The 13,083-nt window shown below is 42.0% G+C and overlaps 1 protein-coding gene across 10 annotated transcripts in view; it reads left to right on the top strand.

The window, feature by feature from the left end:
* Positions 1-13,083, top strand: part of COLEC11 (collectin subfamily member 11) — a 47,520-nt gene that overhangs the window by 7,446 nt on the left and 26,991 nt on the right. The window contains exons 2-5 of one of the 10 annotated variants that reach the window (XM_065055958.1): positions 2,421-2,541; positions 5,372-5,501; positions 6,168-6,256; positions 7,476-7,489. The exons of 2 other annotated variants lie outside the window; for them this stretch is intronic. The gene's annotated coding sequence lies outside the window, so the exon portion shown is untranslated. 7 more of the 10 variants (XM_065055961.1, XM_065055959.1, XM_065055962.1 and 4 more) reach the window with 7 other exon arrangements.

Genomic DNA, 13,083 nt, shown 5'->3' with positions numbered 1-13,083 from the left:
AAGAGACTTTTGTACTTTCACTGTTTAGAAGCACATAGAGGAAAAAGTCTGGGTGTGTGTTAGGGGGCTGCCTTGCAAGTGGCAGAATGTGACTGACAATCCTCACGTAGCAGGAAGGTAAGGGAAGTGCTTGATTCTGTCAGATAACGTTGGACGTTTCTGTTGAGAAGCACCCGTGTGGGTAAGATCACTGAATTCCTGTTTAGTGTGGGGCTTGTATTTAACATGTACAAATGCCATTGGAAGAGCTCACTTTCCTTTGAGCAGGGAAGGACAAACCAGCATATGAATTCTAAATTTTCCTACAATAGAAACTTATTGCATTTCATTAGTGGGTTGTGGTTACTGGTAACAGATAATATCTCAGTTTAATTTTGGAAATATTAAGTGCTTTTCTCCATCCTTCTGCTTTTATTCCCAAGCAGCTGGCTATTTTCTACTTAAAAAAAGAAAGAGCTTTTAATGCAGCTGCAAAGCAAGGGACCAAGACTGACATTGCAGAAAAGAAACAGATGACAGTAGAACCACCAAGAACTAAAATTACACCACTGGGTAATTAAAAGTAAACTCAGTGAAAAACAAATCAAGGTGGAAGCAGTATACAGGAATACTTAATGAAATGTAAGGATATAAAATCTTGGTGTAAATGAGCTGGAATATGAGAGTAAGCTGTACTTCAGTAACCAGAAAGCCACATCCCTGCTTTTTAGGTGTGAGATATGAAAAGTAGGGTTCATAAAGGGAGTTTCCATTCTGACCTCTGTGCATAAATATGTATGTGCTCAATATAGGCAGTGAAATTTAGGAGGGGGATTGTTTTCTAGCAAAATCAAATCACTGCGGAGAACAGAAATACCCAGCTTCACTTGGTGCATAGTGAAAAAGAAGGAACCTCTGGACTGGAAATACTACAACTTTGATCCTTGGGTATTGAAAGATTTTTACAATTTAGCAGGAAGCTCTTGCCATTTCCTTCTCTGTAGCCAAGATCTTTTAAATTTCATAGTTACATGATCCTTTACATGATCATGATCATTTAAGGCATTACAATGATCAGAGAATATAAAACAAGCACTGATTTTAAAGGTCTCACTTCTAACAATGATATTAGAATTGTTTAATCTGTGAAGCTCATTAGACATATCCCTAAAATTTTATTATGCTATGGATGCAGTGTAAATAAGGTATGCAGATGTTGTAGACAAGAAGTAATGCTTCCAAGTTGAGTATTTATTTTATAAAAGTTTGGACTGTCTTTCAGAAAGTTCTTAGATGTATCTGTTAAAATGAAATTATCGTTTTAATTAATACAGGAAAGAGAATATGTAATGTAAATTCATAGTCAAAATATAATTTTAAACATGCTGTAGTCCTACAGTCAGCAGAGAACTGCAGTGTGGAAGCAGCAGAATCTACTGTGTGATTTATAAATTATACGTTAAATTGAAGGCTGTTTTTTCTAATTACTTTTGAGTGATTTTACACTCCTTCTAAAGCTCTATTTAGTCATCTTTAGGGCTGTCCAAAAACTCTTGAACCAGAATCCTTTTGAAGTAAGAAGGCTTTTGGCAAAGTAGCTTTTTAAAGAAAAGTGTCAGCTTTCTGGGGTAGCTTAGTTCTTTTGTCAAAGTATTTTGGCTGAAAACCAGAAGAGTTTAGCCAAAAATATCCTCATGGTGTCTCCTGGGAAGTGTATTTTGTGCTTTGCATTGCATTTCACTACTGGCTGAACTTCACAGCTGAACCATGTTTCCCGTAAAGCCCTGTGGTCAGGGTCTCACTATTTTAATTTCCCTTGATGACAGGGGTGTTAGGATGTATTTTGGGAAAGGTGGTCCTGTGGAAGAGGTCACAGACTGGGCTCCTAAGGCATGCACTGTAGGAAAAGCCCCTTGGATTCCTGGTTGATAACCTTCTTAAAGTTTGAACACTTCCTTCTAGCCTGCATGTGAGCTATAGACTGTCCTCTTTGTGGGCTTTGAGAACGGGACCCTTCAGAAGGGTTTGTGTCAGTGAAAGGCTTAAAGCCTTTTGATGGTTTTAGCTACACAAATACCTGTGCAAGGGAGAGAGTATTTTTAAAAGTTTAAGACTTTGTTAGTGCTTCTGCCAACTTTTGTGTAAGAAATGCTCCGTTTTATATATTGAGAACTGAAAGCTGCGAGGCAGCATGGCTGGATTTTGAAAGCTAGATAAACTCTTAGGTGAAATGGAAAACAACCTGCTAGGAGCCTGAAGCTTTAGAAAGCTGTGGTTTAGAAAATCCAGCAAGGTCTCATCTTACCCATCTAAGTGCCTTAAAAAAACCAGTCCTGGTTGATTTCCTTATAGTTGTGTAAGATGTTTCTAAACAAGAAGAGAACTGAAGGTGGTCTGCTTGAGTTCTTCATCACTGGACCAATCTCTCACTTGTTTGTTAGGATCCAAGGATCCTTAGCTACTGTGACTGTTTGGATGTTGCTTCCTCAAAACAGTATCAGAAGATTGGTTAGGAGGTCCAGAAGGTGTCCCAGAGGCCGGAACAAAGCAATAAGACAGATGGTGAGGAGTTTATATTGGTTTTTTCCTACACTGAATCATAGAATGGTTGGGGTCAGCAGGGACCTTTAAAGATTATCTAGTCCAACAATAAAGCACCTGAATGAAACATGGTATTGAATAAATAATTTCATAATGCTGCAAGTTAGACACCTGCCTCTAGACCAAGAATCCACAATGTTTACATGCTATATGGAGTGAATGGAGGAGAGCTAAGTGCTGAAGAAAGTGCCTCACCACAGTGAGCAAAGTGTGTGATGGCCACAGCAGCTGGCTGGAAAATGCTTGTGAGGAGACGCTCCGGGATTCCCTCTGCTGGATGCGGGAGTGGGTAAATCCACCGCTATCCGTGCCAAGTGCCTGCAGGAACGTGAGTTCCAGAAGCTGGCACCTCACCTTGAATATATGTGCCCAGTTGTCCTTTAGGCATGCAGACTTTGAAAACTGGCTCTGAAAAAACAGTTTTTTACAGTTCTCTTTGAAAAATGGGCTGCTGCTACACAGTTGTCAAATAATAGTCTACTGGCCAGGAGGACTTACCTGGCAAGCGGGAGTTCTGTGTCCAGTTCGTTGCACTGATTCAAACCTCCATTTCCCATCTGCTGGAAAGGTGTCCTCATCACTAGCCAACACAGTAATTTGGAAGTGGGACCACTGAACATTGAAGATTGTGTCCACAGCTCCCAAGACAGTTTCTGATGCTGATACAGCTTTGATTTTAGAAAGAAAAAAGACAAAGCCTAACCTGTCCACAGAAGTCTATTCTTTTGGCAAGAACAATCCCATAAGAAGATGGTCTGCAAGAGAGAGGCATCTCCCCACCATGTTTTGGAAGGGAATAGCAGTGTTTTCTATTATCATCCCTGCTGACACTGTGCTTAGGGGATACTGAAGGAGTTTGGAGGCATTTCCTTAATGGACAGAAATGGGCTGGGTAGGGGGAATAGTTACTCTCTTCAGGCAAAATGTTGGCCACCTCTAGTGTGTACAGAAAGAAAAGCTTAGGCACCCAAGTTAAGTTTTCTGACTAAACCACAGGCACCTCCTGCCTCTTAAGGTGGTTGAATTGTTAGGAGAAGGGTTTGGATGCTTTGTTTGGACTTGGGAAGAGGCCACAGATATAGATTTCACTGATAGTGTTACCAGTGTTGGCTTAAACAGCTCTCATCTGGAGGTTTAGGGGTGAAGAATGGGGGCAAAAGACAGTGGAAAGAGAAACCGCTTCAAATCTGGCTGGTTTTTGAGAGATGAGTGAAGCTGTGTCTGTAGCTGTGCAAAGGTTCCTTGCGCCCATCTTTGTCTGGCCTTAAGCATGGCCTACTCTGTGATTATTTTGTTTTGGTCCTGTTAGTATGATTTGCCAACTGGAGAATAAGCTTAAATAATAACTACATGAAATCCTACAGATAGCACTGTAAGATTCAGCTGGAGTGATTTTTTTTTTTCAGGCTTACTTGTGGGTCCCTCCAGATTATCCTGTAATGGTACTGATGATTTTATCAGATACTGAACCTTGCTCATAATAGTAATGCGTTTATTAATCTTTAGTGGACTCCTTAGAAATAGTCTATGGACCTCCAAGAGACCATGGATCAAGGGTTAATTTGATCTCCATCTGGTCTGAATGCTCAGGGCAGCCTGCTCATTTCCATGCTGTAAGGGCTGGACAATGACGCTTACATGAGGCAGTGCTTGGCTGGCCGAAGAAGGCTCTGTGCAGAGACTGAAGGGTTCATAAATTGTTCACCTTCATAAAAGGAGTCACCAAAAAATCTTGCATCAATTTTTAAAGGCTTCACAAGCACTTCTTTCTTTAAATGGGTCTTGTACACCAAAGGCTGCTGATTATATTGGAGTCAAGGGAAGGCAAGAAAGCCTGGAAGTTTTTGTAAGGACATTATTTAATACAAGTAGAATTTTATGGTTGTCATCAGAGAAGGATTTATAAGAGATCATCTAATGTTTGGGAATTAAACCAAAGAGCTTTAAAAAAAATAGTATCTGAAGGAACTGGCAATGTTGGATGGCATGATAATTACAGCCAATCAAAATAAAAACATCAGACAGGAATGTAATGGAGACCTAGCACAGGAAACAACAAAAAATGCCTTATTACACAGGAAAAGAAAAATGTTTCTCGATGAGCTCTCTTGGCAGAAGGGTTTTAATGAGAAAATGGGTCTATAATGGGTGACTGGTTAGTGGAGTTATGTAGAAGAAATGTTAAAGAAAACAGTTACTGAGAACTTGTTGCAGAGCAAGAGAACTGTTGTTTGTGTGTGCTGAGGAGACTCCAGGGTGGTGGATCTGTCAGCAGCATCCACAGATGCATTTGCAAAGTTTCCCTCTAGCTGTGTAATGAACTCGCATTTTAAAGCTGATGCAGAGCTGAGGTGAGAGGATGTAACGAGAGCTGTTATATATGAGCTGTAGCTGAAAAACTTCTTTATTGGAGGTTTTCCTCCTTTGCTGTTTAGTACCTTCATGTCAGAATTGCCTTTAATTTAATTGTGGAGTGCCAAACACTCTATAGTCATTGTCTTCTTATAAATGTTATATAAAACCTTCATGAATGCATGAACATACAACAGTAATTTATAATTAAATAGTTCAAATTTAGTCAAAAATCCCTAGAAAACATACATAGCTATTTCCTTATGTCTACTCTGTTTAAATAATTCTGAACATAATCCTAAAGCTTAAATCTTCAAGGAAAAATAATAGTTTTTTTTCAGTACCATCTTTCTTTTGAATTTTCAAGGGCAGTTCCTGAAAGGACAAGCCATGTTTCTTTACAGAGCACTCACAGATAATCTTTGCTTGTTTTGTTGAGGAAATCACAAAGAGGAACCTGATTTGTCTAAAGAAGTCCTTGTGACATTCTTCTTACGCGGAATGTGAGAATTTCTACCAGTTTCTAAATATCTTCATGTCTTGAGTGCCACATCTTCAGAATTATTCAGGTTGGACTATTTAAGTTTAAATTCTTTATGTATCATATGTGGAGGCAACTGCATTATCTTCACAAGTTTTGTGGAGTTAGGTAAATAGTTTATATACCAGAAGTGCTTTAAATGACCCTTGATTTTTATGCAGACCGTGCCCACTGCTACATCTACTTCCACAGTGTTGTGGCTATGACGAAAACTTAATACACTGTTGAAGAAGAGCACTCTCTGTAGCTGCTGAGTCAGTTGTACTGTCAACTGGAAACCCTCCCATCTGAAAAGAGGCCAGCTGGGCATCCCATGTCTTGCAAATACTGGGCTTAGTTTCTGGATGGCATGTGTCAACCTTGTGTAAGTGACACCAACTTGATCCTCCCAGGGAAGCTGCTGTATCAGCTACAACAACATGTGTGCCTCCTCTTGTGTAAAACAAATCTGTTGGCACTTGGTGCCAGGGTCTGTCAGGTGCTTTGTTACTGGTTTTGGTCATAATTGCTTTTACTCTGTTTTCTAAGCAACTCTCTAAACGTGTGTTTGCCCATTTACGCTTAGTTTGCATGTGATTGCATTCACATTGTTCCTTGATTTTAGGGAACATGATATTAAATGTTGCAACTACAGTGTTGAATACATGGAGTTTCTGATGAGTTTGGAGATGATTCCTCTGTACCTTTTTGGCAGGACTGAATAACTGTGGCAAGTCTCGTATGTAGTTCATTCTTCCTTTGCTTGAGTCAATTGGCAGATGCCGGGATTTCAGCCAGGGCAAGGTCAGTGTGGTCTTTACCTCAAAAGCCTTTTCTTTTACTAGTAGCTGCATAATCAGAGCAGTAGCATTAGTTGTTCCTGTAAGTGCCCTATAAATGCTGAACAGATACACATTGAGGTTCAAGTGCCACTGCTTAGCTAATGTGCAGCTCCTTAATTTGTGCACAACTGGCCTCTGGTCATGTTGTAGCTGTGCAAAAGATTAATCTGCTGCTATTGTTAGGGAATTTGTTGAGTACCAAAACAGGTAGAGATGCCAGTACTTATAACAAGTTATGTTAAGTAAGTAATATTCTTCCCTAGAAATGTACATTATTAAAAAAAAGTTGGTTAGATGGAAGGATTTTAATTTAAAAAAAAATCTCAGAAAGCATTGTCATCCTCAAGAATCTTTTGGTAGCAGAAGCTTCTTGGCATATGGATAAGGGAAGCAGCACCTTCAGTTTACATGAATTCAGATAAACACCCTTGTTTGCAAGTCATATTCTGCACATTCTGTTTCTGAATTCACATTTCTTTTTCAAAATAAGACAAGCTTGTCAAAAGCATTCAAACCTACATGCAATCACTTGTACTCTTAATATTTTTAAATATTTGTAGACCAGTGCATTGTATATGGCAAAGGCAAATGTACATGTCATGGTACAAGAACTGCACTGGGAAATGTTTTAGTGCTGAAAGATATTCTTTCAGCTGGCTTCCGTTTGGCATTCCTTATAAGTGGGATCATGACCATTGCCAATGATATAGACTGATCAGTAAAAGTCTGCTGTAGCATACTAGTATAAAAACACTTCTAAGAATGTCGTTCATGTCTGGTCATCTGCAGGAACCACATAGCTTCACATGTGCTTTTACTTGGTCACATCAGATCCATACAAACCTGTTTTTGTCCATTGCATTTTGCCTCTACAAGCGTTTCTATATGCCAAATATACATTTTATCTGGGGACCTGCTTTGGTAGGTTCCCCTTCCTTTTGTCTTCTTTCCTTTATCTGCACTTGGGAAGGTGTTTCAGGGCTCCAGGAGTGAAAGGACATTGAACAGTACTATTGCTATCAAGTTCACCCTTCACTTGTCCAGTCAATACTTGTGGCTGTATTTCCTGTGAGGCTTGATTTTTTTGCTCAGTTTTCTCTTGTGTTGAGGCTTGGCCATTTTACTGAAGATGTTGTTGGTATTTGTGTCACCGATATAATTTCTTTCCCTCCTTTTTCCAGGTTCATGGGAGCTGGTATGAAAGGTTCAGCATATGAGCACATGTAGAGTGTTATTTGCTCTCTGCAGATCCCCAGCTTGAGAATAAAAATGAGCTTTTGTTGAAATTGCATTGACACTGCCCCAGTTCAAATGCAAGATTTTTATCATGCATGCCTATGTGCCATTGTGTTGTGTTATACTGCAGTTATCATTCTAAGAAGCATGTCCTTGTCATCTGAGGATAACACTCTTGGATCGTTTCCATGACTCTTGGTAGCTTGCATGCTATTGCAAAATGCCTTGTGGTGTTGTATCTCCTATGCTCTGTATCTTTCACTGGATATAATTTTCCATTGCAGCCGTATCTTTCCTCCTTTTAAAATGTTCCCACTCTAATTATGTGCTGGGTTTTGTGCCTGGTGAATTTAGTCCCTTTAATTCTTTCACTTATGCATCTTTCTGTTTTCTGTATGCTACTGGCACATGAGGGCAGAGTTTTGTAACTCATCGAAGGCCATCTCAGCTGCTGCCAAGGGCATTTCTTTGCCTGGCTGGCAACATTTTTCACAGGAATAATGGGCATTTTACTCTCACCAGGAACCAAAGAACTAAATCAACCGAAAAATAGTGTTACAGAAAGAAGAATAGCTTTCTGCTGGTGTAGCAGCCCGTGCTAGCTCATGATGGGATCAGCTGGTGGTTGGTGACAGTACGGGGAAGGGGAGGGGAGCACGGGACTGCAGCGCGGGAGCTGGGCTGCTGATAGCCTTCCTGTAGATTAGCTTAGCTAATTAGCCATGGTAGGACTCCCCTCACCTAACTTTATGTACCTTGTAGGTATGCAGGCTGAGCTGGTCATAGTCACTTGGGTCTCATCTCCCTCTGATTAGAGGTTTTGAAAACGTACTTGCCCCCTTCTTGCACTACTTTCATTTCACCCTTGATGAAGCCCTGATTTTATATTTGAAGCAGAGATGATAACAAGTGAATTCTGGTATAAACTCATTGACTTCAACAGAGCTACATCAGCAAGAAATTTGTCTCAATTTTTAAAAACAAGCTTCTTGATGAAAAGTAAGGCTACTATTCCTATGTATGACAAGGGCATCTGCACTGTACAGTCAGAACTAATAGTGCCTTACGCCTCACAAACATCAGCTGAGGAAATAGCTCTATTGAGCCAGAATTAAGCGTACTTTGGGGACTAAGCAATGACTTCCAATCAGTTAGGTTTTTAGGTAATGTTAGCTTCCCATCAGCTTCAAATCTCTCTTTTGCCCTCTGCAGCAGACCTCGCTGTGTTTTGCAGCATCATTTGGACATGAAATGTGTTATGTCTGCTTTATGCTACTCCATGCTCCATAGATTTCAGAGACTTCGTAGCCACAGCAGTTATGGTCCTCATTTTTAAAATTCTATGGTATTAACATTTAGGGATTATTTTTTAAATCCTTCAAGCCTGTTGCCTTAACCTTTAAATCAACATGTAGAATTTAATTTCAGAGCATTGCAATGTTACAAGAATGATCACCCATTGCTTAAGCAGCTTTATCATTGATTCTGATTTTTATATTCCAGCTAAATGGTGAACTCTTGGTTACTCAAGGTAGTGCACAAGGCAGCTGTGAGGACAAATGAGAAAATGCTTACATAAAGTAAAACCATAGCTACACAAAACATGTAGGCTAGGATGATCAGCAAGACTGTAATGGAGAAAGAAGAGGTCGGTGACACAGGTTTCATCTCCAGTGTGAAAGGCATCTTCTCTGGGGAAGGATGACAGCCCTTGGCCCAAGGGGTGAAAAGCAGCTTCCATGCACAGCGCTGGGGTCTTGTCCCTTCTGCCTCTCCCCACTTCCCCCAGAAACCTATCCTTGACCTGAACTGGGTACTGGGTACTGGGTACTGCTCTTACCCCTTACAGGCATGGCACTTTTTTTTTTTCTTTTTTTTTTTTTTGGCTTTTATCTGTTCAAAATGTTTGAAATAATGTGAGGTCTGTGTGCCAGCCTGGCATTTCACTGGCATGAGTTTTTGGGCATGTGTTGCATGCATTAGGATGCAGCTTAAGGCTTGCTGGGGCATTTGAGGATACACAGGCTGCCAGATTGTTCTGGGATGTCACGATGTGGATGACGAGGACTTGAAAAGTCAGGGGAGTGAAAACTGTTGAAAGTTGTTGATGTGTCTGTAGTGCTGACTGAAACCTGCTTGGGAAAATCACCCACCAAATGTGGCTGTGTGGCTCTGCAGATTTGTGTGCCTGTCTGTACCAGGAATGCATTCAGTATGGAATATAGATAGTTCAGTTCAGATCCCTGAGAATTAAGAATGGTTTTAAAAATAGTAAGAGTGAAAATAACTCGGTTACAGTGAAATAAAAACAGCTCAAAGAGGAGTCCCGTAGGACAAAGGATAACAGCCACTCCATATCTGTTGGCTGACTGAGCATTAATGCCAGTGAGCATCATGCATTTCTCAGCCATTTGGATTCAACTAGGCAAATAATCTGTGTTGTTGCTTCTAGGTCCAAAACAATGGTGTGCAATAAGCCACCAGCCCTTACGGAGCAGCTGCTGGCACATGTAGGGCCTTCATGCACAAGGTGTTTGCTGGCTGAAGGGATCTCCAGGCTTCCCATCCACAGCTGGGGGCAGGCGGGGGAGCCAGAGGAGTGCTGGGTGCCAGCTGGCCTGGCCAATCCCCCAGCGGTTTTGAGCGAGCCTGTGGTGCCTTGGGGATTCTCCGATGACCTCTCAAGGACTTGTCACTTGAAGCCTGGCTTAATAAACTTCTGTCCTGGCAACTGAGGCAGATTCCCTAAAGCTGACAGATCTCAAAAGTTGTTTTGAAATTATTGTGCTGGTTGTATTGGTATGTTTCCATTCCTAATGGCAGTAGAGGCGTTTTGAGTTTGTTGGTTGGTTGGTGTGGTTTTTTTGTGTGTTTTTTTTTTTTTTGCTTTTGTTTGTTGTTGTTTGTTTGTTTGTTTGTTTTTTAGGAAAGGCCATCTAAATGCTGCCTTTTCCTCTCCCTCTCATTTTTCTCCAAAGCTTTCAGCTTATATTAATTGAGTGGCCACCATTATAAGTGCTGCAAGTTTGACTCTTGGCCCCTGTGTAGACAGCGAAAAAATGTTCATACTTTTACAAGTGCCGAACATCTCCAGGTTTCTCTCTGGCATTGTTTTTACTTATGCTGAAGATATTCCAAATACCAGGGGCTAAGGCAGTGTTTGAAAAAACAGGCTGGCACCGGTTTAAATGGGATTTAGTTTTCTAAATGCCTTTATGAATTTGGGTCTGAAAGAACTTGAAGATAGGTCAGAAAGGCAGGGAATTTTCCAGGATTTTAAAACGAAAGGTGCTGCAGTAACACATACGTGAAGATCAAATTCTTATTTCAACCATTGTCATGGAGGCACCCCGAGGTTCATTTAAGGGACAACAGGGTCCAAAACAACTTTTATTAAACCAGTGAGAAACGGGGTTTTAGCACTCCAAAAGTGACTTAAATACGGTTCAGATATCAGTTGAGGAAAATTATTAAGGGGCAGCAACTAATACAACAGGCGGTCCACAGAGTGTATGCACATAGCTTCACCCAAAACAATGCCGGAGCTGGCCCTGAGTCTGGGAGGAGTACACACTTGCCTGTACACAGTGTGGGATTATTTTAAAAGAGATACACGTACTCGTAGTGAGTACGGGAAGTGTACACTCGCGATTCTGCGAGGGTAAATTTATAATACACTCGCAATCCTGTGAGGGCTAATACACGTGCAAATGTGCACGGAATATCGCATGTGCTTATGTGGAAGCACGTGAAGAAAATACACTCGTGATTGTGTGAGGAAATAATTTATACACGTGCTCGTATTGAGCATGGAAAGTTACGCGTGCAAATATGCACGGAAAGTACACGTGCTTGTATTAAGCATGGAAAGTACACGTGTGAATGTGCACAGAAAGTTACACGTGCTTATGTGGAAGCATGGGAGGAAAATACACTCGCGATTATGCGAGGATTAATTTTACACGTGCTCATATTGAGCATGGAAGGTATAAATACACTCGCAATCCTGCGAGGAGAAGTTTTACCACACCCGTGGCGGCAAGGTAAGCGCAGTCTCCATCCCGCGTGTGGGGGCTCTCGGCGGCAGCATCTTGCTCGTGCTCCAAGAGACCCGCGACAATGGGCGGAGTCTCGATGAGAATCCCGTTTTTTATAGCCTGATCAGATCTGACTGTAGGCATTCTAGAAGCTTCTCTGCACCCCCACACTGGCTGTGGGTGCCCCTGAAGCCTCCAAACATTCCCCACACTGGCCGCAGGCGCCCAGCGGCTCCCTGGCGCCTCGGCACTCCCTTCTCCTAATGGCCCTTGCAAGGGTGCTCTGGGGCCAAACAAAAGAATCTCTTAGCCTCAAACATAACAGAGAAAGAGAGGGAGATGTGCCTACTCCTTCCATATTGAAGGAGGGAGGGGGAGAGAGGGGGGATTGCATCCTGCCACAATCATATAAGGCAATTTTAGCTGCAGAAGAGAAGGTTTCTTTCTTAAAGCAGGAAAAGGTGGAGAAAGTGATATCCAAAGTGCTTTTGGTTTGATTTCTACTACTACTGTGTCCCTTCACTGCATCTGCAGACTCTGTGAAATATTTAATCTCCAAGCTCTTCAGAGTTTTCCTCTGTTAGTGGTTCTTCTCAGACCAGGGTAGTTTCCCAAGTATTTGTTGTGGGTCCAGGTGTTGTGACCTGACTGACACTAAGCAGCTCTGTTTTGCACGACGAGTCCCTTTTCTCTGTGGGTCGAGGTAGGTTGAGGTGTATCCCCTGGGTCTCTGAGGCTTGTAAGCCCTGCAGCAGCAGGCAGGGGGAATGTGTAGAAGCTTCATTGGATGTGTTGTTTTCCCCAGAAAATCCTTCATATCTGGCTGCTGAACAGAACCACCGGCAGCCCTGACAGTTCTCTGCTGCTGGATACCTGTCTCATCTCTGAGCTGTGTAGGAGTTTGCAAAGGCAGATTAATATTTAAAGTACCTGGAGGCTTTGATCTTTCAGTTGTAGTCTGGATACATCTAAAACCTCATAAAATGCAGCCAGAGGAGGTGATGCTGCCTCTTTTTTCACTAATGCAGAGACTGGAGCACCTTCCTAATTTCAATTCCTTCTTCTGTCTCAGGCCATTTCATTCCCATTTCTGACTTATCTGTTGAGAGACCTTATCATCAGCCTGCTGGGTGCTCAGCTGGGTGCTGAAACTGCCTCATTTCCAGGCTTTCAGCTGTGTATCTGAACCACTTGACTTGAAAGCCTCTTTGTCTTCTGGATCCTGAAGTGCCCCTGCTACACTGAAAAGGTGGTGTGCCTTGCCTGTGGTGTCCTGCAGGCTGGTGGCCAGGTGCTCTCCTGGGCTGTGGGGTGGAAGCTACAGGCCAAGGCAGGCAGGACCCATGTCTGTCTGCTCGGCCCACAGAGCATCAATGTGGTTGTCATTCAGGATGGTCTCACTCCCTATTCCTCAAAGCTGACCACTGCTGAAGGTTAAATACCTAGATTCAGGTGTCTGGAAGAGACTTCCAGGCCTGAGTCTCTGCCACATCCTCCTGACTGGCTGACGCAACAA

This window comes from Columba livia, chromosome 3 (assembly GCF_036013475.1).
Source record: "Columba livia isolate bColLiv1 breed racing homer chromosome 3, bColLiv1.pat.W.v2, whole genome shotgun sequence".
NCBI lineage: Eukaryota > Metazoa > Chordata > Aves > Columbiformes > Columbidae > Columba > Columba livia.
The sequence above is the reverse complement of the archived record's forward strand: the minus strand, read 5'-3'. Positions and strand labels throughout refer to the sequence as shown.